Source organism: Melitaea cinxia, chromosome 20 (genome assembly GCF_905220565.1).
Source record: "Melitaea cinxia chromosome 20, ilMelCinx1.1, whole genome shotgun sequence".
NCBI lineage: Eukaryota > Metazoa > Arthropoda > Insecta > Lepidoptera > Nymphalidae > Melitaea > Melitaea cinxia.
The window spans coordinates 3,331,227-3,343,270 of record NC_059413.1 but is presented as its reverse complement, the minus strand read 5'-3'; positions in this window follow the sequence as shown (position 1 = coordinate 3,343,270).

Genomic DNA, 12,044 nt, shown 5'->3' with positions numbered 1-12,044 from the left:
CATTTGCCTGGCTAATACTAATGCAATAAAATCACCTTTTATTTTTTTGTGATTATTAATTTGTTACAGAGTTATTTTGAAAATATGATATCCTTTGAGATATTCATTGTAACTAAATGATGTCACGGACAATTTTATTATAAAATAAACACTTTTGATGAATAAAATATTTATATAAATAAAGATGATAAAAACTTAATACAGTAGTTTTATAACAGATGGCGCTGTGTTACGAGAAAACTGATGCTTAAGGACGCTATCACATTTTTCTACAAATATCAGTGTTTTTCACGTACCATTTTAATTAATTAGGAGTCACCCTGAGAGGATATCTTGGTTTCAAATGAAAGATAATATATTCATCTCCGAGTGAGACCATAAAAATTCTATAGCCCCATACAAACTTTTCACACAAATACAGTTTAACCATCACAGAAATCGCAAAAAATTAAAAAAAGACGGGTCTGAATTGGAACCATTATAGCCTAAATACACTGCACTAAGAAAAATAAATACACTAAGAAATTGTTGCTTATTTAGTCCTCTATGCGTAGCGCTAGATATTTTATATAAAAATAAATAATATTTCCATTTATGAGAAAAATAAGAAACGCTCTCAAATTTCCTCATACATTTTTTACAAGTGAACCATCGTCGTTCGTCATTCCGCGGCGAAACGCGCTCATGGAAGCACGGCTGTATCGCTTCAGCGCAAGTAATAATTACGTAAAAAATGAGTTTTTTGTGTGTACTGCGCTTGGACGAAATTGATACTTCACAATCGATTGTCTTTGTTATGCATCTGGTTTATATATAATAATCAATAATAATAAGTAATCTTTACAATTTGTCTTCTTTTCAACCGACCTCAAAAAAAGGAGGAGGTTACTCAATTCGACCGTATATATATATATATATATATATATATATATATATATATATATATATATATTTAATGTATGTTCGGAGATAACTTTTTCGTTTATGAACCGATTTTGATAATTCTTTTTTTGTTGGAAAGGAGATATCCCTAGTTTGGTACTATGATAAGGAAACTAGGATCTGATGATGGGATCCCAGAGAAATCGAGGGAAACTTTCAAAAATCGTACGGGTGACTAGTAAATTTAATCATGTTTTCATTAAGTACTATAAAGCACTACTATTTAATAAAGGTCTGGAGTCGATCTGATTGATGATGGAGAAGAAAGATAGTCGAGGGAACTCTTCAACAATTTATAGCAATTACCTGCTTTTTGATCTTAATACGTTTCTATTGATGAGAACTTTGCACCTGTATTAGTTATAAGTGCCATTACAGTCTGATAATGGAGACAAAAGATAGTCGAGGGAACTCTTTAACGATTTATAGCAATTACCTGCTGTTTGAACTTAATTCGTTTCTATCGATGAGAACTATGCACCTATATGAGTTACAAGTGCCATTACAGTCTGATGATGGAGACGAAAGATATTCGAGGAATTACCTGCTGTGTGGTCATCTGTGTCACAGGACCAGGTTTGATGATGGAGCCCATAAACACTCGAGGGAATTTCTCAACAATTTACAGGAGTTGACCTTTTGCTGTTTGACGACCGCTTTGATATAATGGTGCATGTGCCGCGTCGGCGGCGCCTAAACACTGACGGTCGCGGGTTCAATTCCCGCTTGGAGTGGATATTTATGTTTATACAAATATTTATTTTCAGTCTAGTTGTTAATCCTTGTGGTTCTCCCAACCTAGCCTCGGAGAACACGCTAGGCTGTCAGTCCCGGTTGTCATTACGTGCACCTGATAGCGAACTTTACTCATAGTATGTCGACGCGTTAGCGCAGCGGTCACAGCACTGGCTGTTGCGCTGGCGTTAGTGGGTTCAATCTCCGCGCAGGACAGACATTTGTATTGGCCATATAAGATGTTTGTCATGATCTGGGTGTTTGTGCTTGTGTATTGTGTATGTTTCCGGACCCCCGACACAAGAGAAAAAGCATCCTTGTTAGGTCTACCCATCACTAAAAATTGTAAAATAAAATAATTTTTAACAAAAAAATTTTTTATAATAATTGAAATTAAATAAGTACTTATTACTTCCGTTACTTTTGTACCTGTTAAGAACGTAACTGCTACAGGGTTCAGTATAAATGACGTAATATTAGTTCATAAAAAAAAATTATAAACAAAAACCGTTAACCGCTTATTAATCAATACCGATCAATACCGGTGTACCGATTTTGATGATTTTTAATTTAATCGAAAGCCGATGTTTATCATCTGGTCACATTTAAATTTCATCGAGATCTGATAACAACTTTTGGAGTAATCTTTGATAATGCGTATTTACTTGACTATTTTTTCGTCTACCTACGTTGTAGGTATTATGATTGTCGATATAATTGAAGTCGGTGTTTTTTTCGTTTGCCAGCAAACACAATTACTTACTTGTATAATTATAAATAAATTTTGTTATAATTGTATATATTTATATATATAAATAGATATATTTTAAAGAGTTCTTTATTTATACAAAATATTATACATATTTACGATTCACAACTTACGAACAAAATATTTACAGATAGTTTTGGTATAAATCATGTCCGCATGGAATTGTGCCAAGAATGCTGGCAGCATTTCCCCGTTGAATCGCTATGCCGATTCTCTGGGCAAAAAATGCACCAGCCCTCTTGTCACCAGTGGAGGCAATAAGGCGAGGTGTTATCTCATTTAAAAATTTTTTAGCACTGCTACTCCAAGGTCCAAGTGTTTCGACTGCAAACGGCACAAAGATGAAATTTGGAATTAGTGACGAATATTTGTGCCGTTTAGTCGTTTCAGCTTTTTCCGCTGCGGCTCCCGCTTTTAAGGCTGTTTCCCTGACATGAGACGGAGCAAGTGTGTCAACGCAGGTTGCGTCCCACAAAAGCGCCCGTTTGCTTTCCCAGGGAACCAACGTCAATCCATCAGGTCTCTTGCCATCATTGCGACTAATTCCAGTTGGCTCGATAAGAGCAGGAACGTCGATGGTGGCAAGAGCTCTTTTTATGGTATCGTTTAGGGAACCGTGGCGGGAAAACCTACCTGAACTCTTGTTACAGGAAAGGCCGTGTGTCCGAAAGAATCGACCATCGACATCTGTGTTCAAAGCACAGTGGAGCTCCCAACCGGAGACCGAGAGCAATTCTAAAACTTAGATATATTTGTATATATAATTGTATATATAAATAGATATTAATATGTATATTATAAAATTTCAACATTCATTTCAGTGTGTTGCTCATAGTCACCACGCTGGGAAGGCGGGTTGGTGACCACAGGGCTGGCTTTGTCGCACCGAAGAAACACCGAACAAAGCCAGCAGTTGGATGGTTATCCCGCCATTGGTCGGCTTTATAAGTTCCAAGGTGGCGGTGGATCCCTTAGTCGCCTCTTAAGACACCCACGGAATGAGAGGGGGTTGCTACATTCTTTACTGCCGTAGTATTTCAACACTAAATATATTAAATAATACAAATACAAAATAGTTCAATAATGTATCTGATATTAGAGATTAAGGACGCTATCACATTTTTCACTCGCTCAAGTTTAGGTATTTAAATCGCAACACAATAACATTACGCGTACGCACACATTGATACCGCTATCTGCTCGATTTTGTACCGACAAAACTAATCTTGGTACTTGAAAGTATTAATTTTTAATTTTACTGGTATTGATTAGTAAATTTAGTTGTAAGTTTAAAGTCGAACTTGGTAACTGTTACTAAGTACCTACTATTCACGGAACCTCTCCCCTACTCTGTTTATGACGATGTCTTAAGGCGTCAGGGTATCTACTACTCGTTCGTCGTACTATACAATAAAATATAATAGATAATAATACGCTTATTTTTATAATTCAAAATCACATACAATTTTAAGTTATATTATTATAGTTTTAACATTATAATAATATAAACATAAAATATTTTACGTAAACAATCTATACAAATAAACAAAATTGGAGAGTCCTTTAGTTATATTAAAATACTGCTTTTTACTAAATGCGTACGGATGTATACACGGTCCATATACCAAAATAACATTTTTCCAATTTTTGTCTGTCTGTCTGTCGGTATGTTCCGGCTAATCTCTGAAACGGGTGGACCGATTTTGACGGTACTTTCACTGGGATATATCTTATGCAATAAGGAGTAACATAGGCTGCTTCTATTTTAGAACAATGATGATGATGATGAATGTAAATTTAAAATAAAATAATTTTTAACAAAAAAAAAACCGACTTCAAACAGGAAACTTCTTCAATATTATAAAATATTTATTTAATCTTTTCTGATTAACTAAATCAAAATACGAATTACTTTGTACTAAGTAAGTTTATTTTTCACTTTTTAGTTTCCTGTTAGAAGTCGGTTTTTTTTTTGTTAAAAATTATTTTATTTTAAATTTACATTCATCATCATCATCATTGTTCTAAAATAGAAGCAGCCTATGTTACTCCTTATTGCATAAGATATATCCCAGTGAAAGTACCGTCAAAATCGGTCCACCCGTTTCAGAGATTAGCCGGAACATACCGACAGACAGACAGACAAAAATTGGAAAAATGTTATTTTGGTATATGGACCGTGTATACATCCGTACGCATTTAGTAAAAAGCAGTATTTTAATATAACTAAAGGACTCTCCAATTTTGTTTATTTGTATAGATTGTTTACGTAAAATATTTTATGTTTATATTATTATAATGTTAAAACTATAATAATATAACTTAAAATTGTATGTGATTTTGAATTATAAAAATAAGCGTATTATTATCTATTATATTTTATTGTATAGTACGACGAACGAGTAGTAGATACCCTGACGCCTTAAGACATCGTCATAAACAGAGTAGGGGAGAGGTTCCGTGAATAGTAGGTACTTAGTAACAGTTACCAAGTTCGACTTTAAACTTACAACTAAATTTACTAATCAATACCAGTAAAATTAAAAATTAATACTTTCAAGTACCAAGATTAGTTTTGTCGGTACAAAATCGAGCAGATAGCGGTATCAATGTGTGCGTACGCGTAATGTTATTGTGTTGCGATTTAAATACCTAAACTTGAGCGAGTGAAAAATGTGATAGCGTCCTTAATCTCTAATATCAGATACATTATTGAACTATTTTGTATTTGTATTATTTAATATATTTAGTGTTGAAATACTACGGCAGTAAAGAATGTAGCAACCCCCTCTCATTCCGTGGGTGTCTTAAGAGGCGACTAAGGGATCCACCGCCACCTTGGAACTTATAAAGCCGACCAATGGCGGGATAACCATCCAACTGCTGGCTTTGTTCGGTGTTTCTTCGGTGCGACAAAGCCAGCCCTGTGGTCACCAACCCGCCTTCCCAGCGTGGTGACTATGAGCAACACACTGAAATGAATGTTGAAATTTTATAATATACATATTAATATCTATTTATATATACAATTATATATACAAATATATCTAAGTTTTAGAATTGCTCTCGGTCTCCGGTTGGGAGCTCCACTGTGCTTTGAACACAGATGTCGATGGTCGATTCTTTCGGACACACGGCCTTTCCTGTAACAAGAGTTCAGGTAGGTTTTCCCGCCACGGTTCCCTAAACGATACCATAAAAAGAGCTCTTGCCACCATCGACGTTCCTGCTCTTATCGAGCCAACTGGAATTAGTCGCAATGATGGCAAGAGACCTGATGGATTGACGTTGGTTCCCTGGGAAAGCGGACGGGCGCTTTTGTGGGACGCAACCTGCGTTGACACACTTGCTCCGTCTCATGTCAGGGAAACAGCCTTAAAAGCGGGAGCCGCAGCGGAAAAAGCTGAAACGACTAAACGGCACAAATATTCGTCACTAATTCCAAATTTCATCTTTGTGCCGTTTGCAGTCGAAACACTTGGACCTTGGAGTAGCAGTGCTAAAAAATTTTTAAATGAGATAACACCTCGCCTTATTGCCTCCACTGGTGACAAGAGGGCTGGTGCATTTTTTGCCCAGAGAATCGGCATAGCGATTCAACGGGGAAATGCTGCCAGCATTCTTGGCACAATTCCATGCGGACATGATTTATACCAAAACTATCTGTAAATATTTTGTTCGTAAGTTGTGAATCGTAAATATGTATAATATTTTGTATAAATAAAGAACTCTTTAAAATATATCTATTTATATATATAAATATATACAATTATAACAAAATTTATTTATAATTATACAAGTAAGTAATTGTGTTTGCTGGCAAACGAAAAAAACACCGACTTCAATTATATCGACAATCATAATACCTACAACGTAGGTAGACGAAAAAATAGTCAAGTAAATACGCATTATCAAAGATTACTCCAAAAGTTGTTATCAGATCTCGATGAAATTTAAATGTGACCAGATGATAAACATCGGCTTTCGATTAAATTAAAAATCATCAAAATCGGTACACCGGTATTGATCGGTATTGATTAATAAGCGGTTAACGGTTTTTGTTTATAATTTTTTTTTATGAACTAATATTACGTCATTTATACTGAACCCTGTAGCAGTTACGTTCTTAACAGGTACAAAAGTAACGGAAGTAATAAATACCTATTTAATTTCAATTATTATAAAAAAAAAATTTCAAAGGTGATAAAAATCTTGTATATGTAGAGTGATCGATACATATATGCTTTAATATTGATATTGACCTATGAGTGTAAAAACATTACGTCGCTAATTACCTAAACATTATGTAAATAGCGTAATCAACATACCTCGCGGCAAAATATTTCTATATTGTCGCTGTTCATATACGGAGGCTTGAATAATTCCTGATATGAGAAATCATTTGATTATGTTACTATGAATACATTATATTACATAATTACTTTATAATAGATATTGTGTTTTGAACCTTCGCTCTATATTGCTTCTTATTACTTCCTACTTACTCAAAAATGTAGTACGAAAACTAAATCTTTACGTGTGTTTTTCTTAATCTGAACAATATTTCAAAATCCCTTGGTTGTGTGGATGTGTGAAGGAAGCAATAAATGATTTAGTTTTCCGTGTCTGATATTTGGAGCTGGAGGAATGGATTTTCGATTCGGCTGCAGGAGTCTTTCGCATTTTAGAGCTATGCCACGAATGCTTAACGGATACCCCATTCCGGGTTTCAAATGAAGTTTTCCTCTCTAGGACCCTGATGATTTTGAGCCAGCTTTATCCCTGGGTCGCCTATTACGACCCCCACGAGAAGAAAGGGTGTAGTGCTATTCTACTCGGACGACACCACACGAGTATATGTACATATAGGTATTTATTTCACTCATATTTTTTTAAATACATAAATAACTACCATATATCTTACCTACAATATTATAATGACTATTATTTAAACTAGTTACACCACAACCTCGTTCAAAGGTCCTTCTTTTTTTATGAAGTAGCTTTTTATAGTGTAATTATATCTTATTTTTACAACAGTTACAGTTCTAATTATAATGTATACTCTTTGTACAAAAACTACTACTTAATAAATCAACACATATAGTTTTTTGACAACTATTAAAATTCTATTACAAATCAGGGTATATTTTATAAAACGAGTTCACAAAATAGGAAGAAAAAAAAAACTAGTAACACAAGGTAATTAGGAACTAAACAGGCATTCATAAATTTCGTTTCGTTAATGTGTCTATTTTAAATTCAACAGTTCATAAACCTCAACATTTCAATGTTGAGGTTTTTGAACTTTTGCCTTTTATATTTATAAAATCGAATTCGAACAAGAAGACTTCCGTAGCCACTACATTTAAGTGCTAGGTACATTTTTAAGATTTCATTAAAAACGACAATTATCTTACTTGGACCTATATTACTCGACTGCTAAGAATACATCATATTACATATATATTACCAATATATTATACATAGTTATTAAACAGGCAGACAGGTGGCAGGTAACAGCCATACTGGCTGTGCGAGATAAAGCGAAGCGGCCACACACATACACACATAACAGATTAATAATATTGTAAAGGTAACTAACTATAAGTACGATAAGTAAATAAAAATATTAAATATCTATTCTATACCGTACACATACAGTCGTCTGTTCCTAAGGTGAGCAACTTTATGTTTGTGTTATAAGTAACAGTCGGTTGATATAGCGACATTTTTTTAACGAAAATCCTTATAATAATACTTACATCAATAAATATAATATATATCTAACCCAAACTCGAGGCGGAAATCGAGCACACAGCCACCGAAGCAGAAAGCAGGGTCACAGCAAACTGCGCCATCGGGCTAGTCAAATTATAACAGGTTAACACGTACGCTATTAGGTCTAACAAAAATAAATTAAAGAATTATCTGGGATTATATAACAAAGGTAAGATAACATTAATTGCAAGGTCTAAAGTGAAAGCGATATAAATCTTTCTAAAATTTAAACCCTACTTTACTCTGGGATGCTCCCCTCAAACTATGTGCCCGCGAAGTCACGCTGTATTAGGCAAGGAGGGGCCTCACTGGGAGATGGGGATCGGAAGGTGGAGCGACTATCTTTAGCGCAATATTAAAAACAATAGAAAAATTAACAAAAATAAAATAGTACCATGAAGGGCCCTACGGAAATAAATCTCATAAAAAAAGATAAATGCAGACCAAATTCTCATACCGAGTTATGAGAGTCTATCAGATCTCATAGACTCTATCAGATGTCATAGATTCACATAACTCTGTATGAGAATTTGGTCTAGATTTGTTCATGTTTTATGAGATTTTTTTCATCATAAGGAAGTACTACCTTTCGAATACAAAAACAATCGGTACAGCCAGTACATAGTTATGAGGTAAATAGCCAATAATAAATATATATAAAAAAATACAGTTGAATTCAGAATTACCTTTGTTTAAAGTCGGTTAAAATAACATTTTCTGGTTTCATTTTACAACTATAACTTTGAATAACAAGCTTTGCCATAATATATTTCGTATGATTGCTTAATGAATCAGATTATTGTAAAAATTAAAATAAACTTGAAATCGGCTATCATAGCTGTAAAATATTGCGGTCATCAATATAACGATTATAAAAATCACAAGGATGACGCTCTTGTCAGAAAAACTTTGTTTAGTATTTATTAAATAAATTTAATTATTCATGTGTGTCATCTCTTTCAATAAAATAAGTCTGTCACGATGAATTACGTACATGGTCTATAAGACCGTGATAACGTATACCAGCTTAAAATTAGTTAAAAAGTTTCTGTAGGTACTTAAAATTTAAGTTTCTTTTCGGATTTCTGTAATTATTCAAATATTTGAAGTTCAGTAGTAGTGTAGAAGTGTAGTTATTTTAAAATATATTATTCAACCACGATTTTATATGGAGTCAGTGTTTTTTACTGGCATTATTATTTCTAATTCTTGTAAATGTTCGAATGCTTTGACTATAACTGGCCTCGGTACTGTTTGGTATGATGAGTTTGTGTTCGAGAATTTTTTATGTCTGTAGGTGAAGAAAAGAAATAAATTAACATCAAGTAGTGTTTCTTATTGATAATGGGGATCTAATACACACAATTCAAGACAAAATTAATCAATGGGAATTATATATAGAGAGACTTTTCGCGGATAACAAAAGTGACAATATTGATATAGAGATGCCGGAGGAATATTTAGAGATATTAGAGTCAGAAGTAAGAAATGCGATAAAAACTTCAAAGATAAACAAAGCTGCAGGTCTTGATGCTGTCTATACAGAAGTTATAAAGATTATGTCCAACAAATCGTCCCTAGTCCTCAAAAATCTATTCAACATGGTCTACAAAACTGGTGTTTTCCCCAATGATTGGTTGAGATCTACTTTTATCACTATACCCAAAAAACTAAACGCAAAACGATGTGAAGATCACAGAACAATTAGTTTAATGAGCCACGTTCTCAAGATCTTTTTAAAGGTTACGCTCACACTCGTATTTACCGGAAATGCGAAGAATATATATCAGAAACGCAATTTGGTTTTAGAAATGGCTTAGGTACCAGAGATGCACAGTACTGTCTAAACTTTCTAGTTCAGAGATGTCTTGACATGAATAAAAAAGTGTACTTATGTTTTATTGATTACGAAAAGGCGTTTGATAGAGTACGACATGAACAGCTAATTGAGATTCTCGAACATATTGGTATCGACAAGCATGACCTTAGAGTGATTGCTAATCTGTACTGGGCTCAAAAAGCAATGGTTAAGGAAGAAGACCAACTATCCACAGAAACTAAAATCAAGCGTGGCGTTCGACAAGGGTGTATTTTATCATCCTTACTATTTAATGTCTAATCTCTATGAAACCGATGAAGGTATAGTGACAAATGGAGAAGTCGTGAACAATATTCGATATGCTGATGACACGATTCTTATTGCGGAGAATATTGTAGGACTACAAAAGTTGTTGGATCTTGTAAATGTGGCGAGCAACAAATACGGACTAAAAATAAACACGAAAAAGACCAATTTTATGATAGTATCCAAGACCCCAGTGATTAATGAACATCTACTCTTGGAAGATAACCTAATTGAACGCGTAGAAAATTTAAATACCTAGGTAGCTACATAAATGAACAATGGAGTAGCGAACAGGAAATTCGAGTCCGTATAGAAAAAGCCCGTAGTGCCTTTATGAAGCTGAAAAAGATTTTGTGCTATAAACGCTTTAGCCTAAAACTCCGCATGAGACTCGTGCGCTGTTGTGTATTTAGTGTTCTACTTTATGGGATCGAAAGTTGGACCTTGACCTCGGCATTATGTTCAAAACTGGAAGATTTTGAAATGTGGATATACAGACGTATGTTCCGAATATACTGGACCATGAAAATAACAAATGTTGAGGTTCTGCGTCGAATGAATAAAAGGTTGGAGATAATGAGGATTGTGAAGGAGAGGAAGCTGCAGTATTTTGGTCACATAATGAGAGGACACAGATATCGGATTCTTCAGCTTGTGATTGAAGGAAAAATCGAGGGAAAACGCCGACCTGGCAGAAGGAAAATATTCTGGCTGAAGAACCTCCGTGAATGGTTTAATCTAAGTACTCGCTCTCTCTTCCGTGCTGCAGCTTCGAAAATTAAGATAGCCATGATGGTCACCAACCTTCGTAGAGAAGAGGCACCGTGAGAAGAGAAGAGAAGTGTTTTTTATGTGTTCCTGTGATGAGTAAGGCCGGCAACGCCCTTGTAATCCTAATGTTGCAAGCTTTCATAGGCTATGATAACCACTTATCATCAGGACCATACACTTATGTAGTATTTAAAAAATTAGTAATACTGAACTATACTAATAGTATAAATAGAAAAAGATTTGTATATGTCGGCACCCGTGCTATCGTAGGTAATGAGAAAGAGATTTATAAACAACAGATGCACTGAACACGCCGAGCAGTGAAGGTGAGCATTGATGTGCATCTTAAAGGGGATCTCCTTAAATCTACACCTAAGTCGGAGGTCCTAGGAACTGCTCTGAGTTTCTCCCTCTGCCACATGATAAATTTGGCACCCACACGGCGTATCCATTAAATGCTAGAAAGTTAGTCTCCCCCCGTTAACTAATAACTATCTCGCGTTACCTTATATTATTATTAACCAGTGTGACCTCATTCCTATGTATATTTTAGCTACATATTGGACAGATAATAAAAATAATTTCACCAAGAAAATCCTGGATTATTAATGAGTAACAGAGCCTAAATTTCAACGGGTGTAAACGGAACTGCCAAAATAACAAAAGCAAAGTTAGTAATTTACAATAATATCTTTACCTATGTAATACCATTTCGAAATTCATAGGCTGTCTATCAAATATCTGCATACCGTGCATCATAACCATAATTATCATAACTATCACCAAAGACAATTCCACTATAGACAGAGATTGGAGTACTTTTACTCTGTCTTCGGGAGATACCGCGTTGTCTATTATTGATGACTAGCTGCTGCCCGCGTCGTCGTCTGCGTGAACGCTATACAGCACCAAAAATACCTA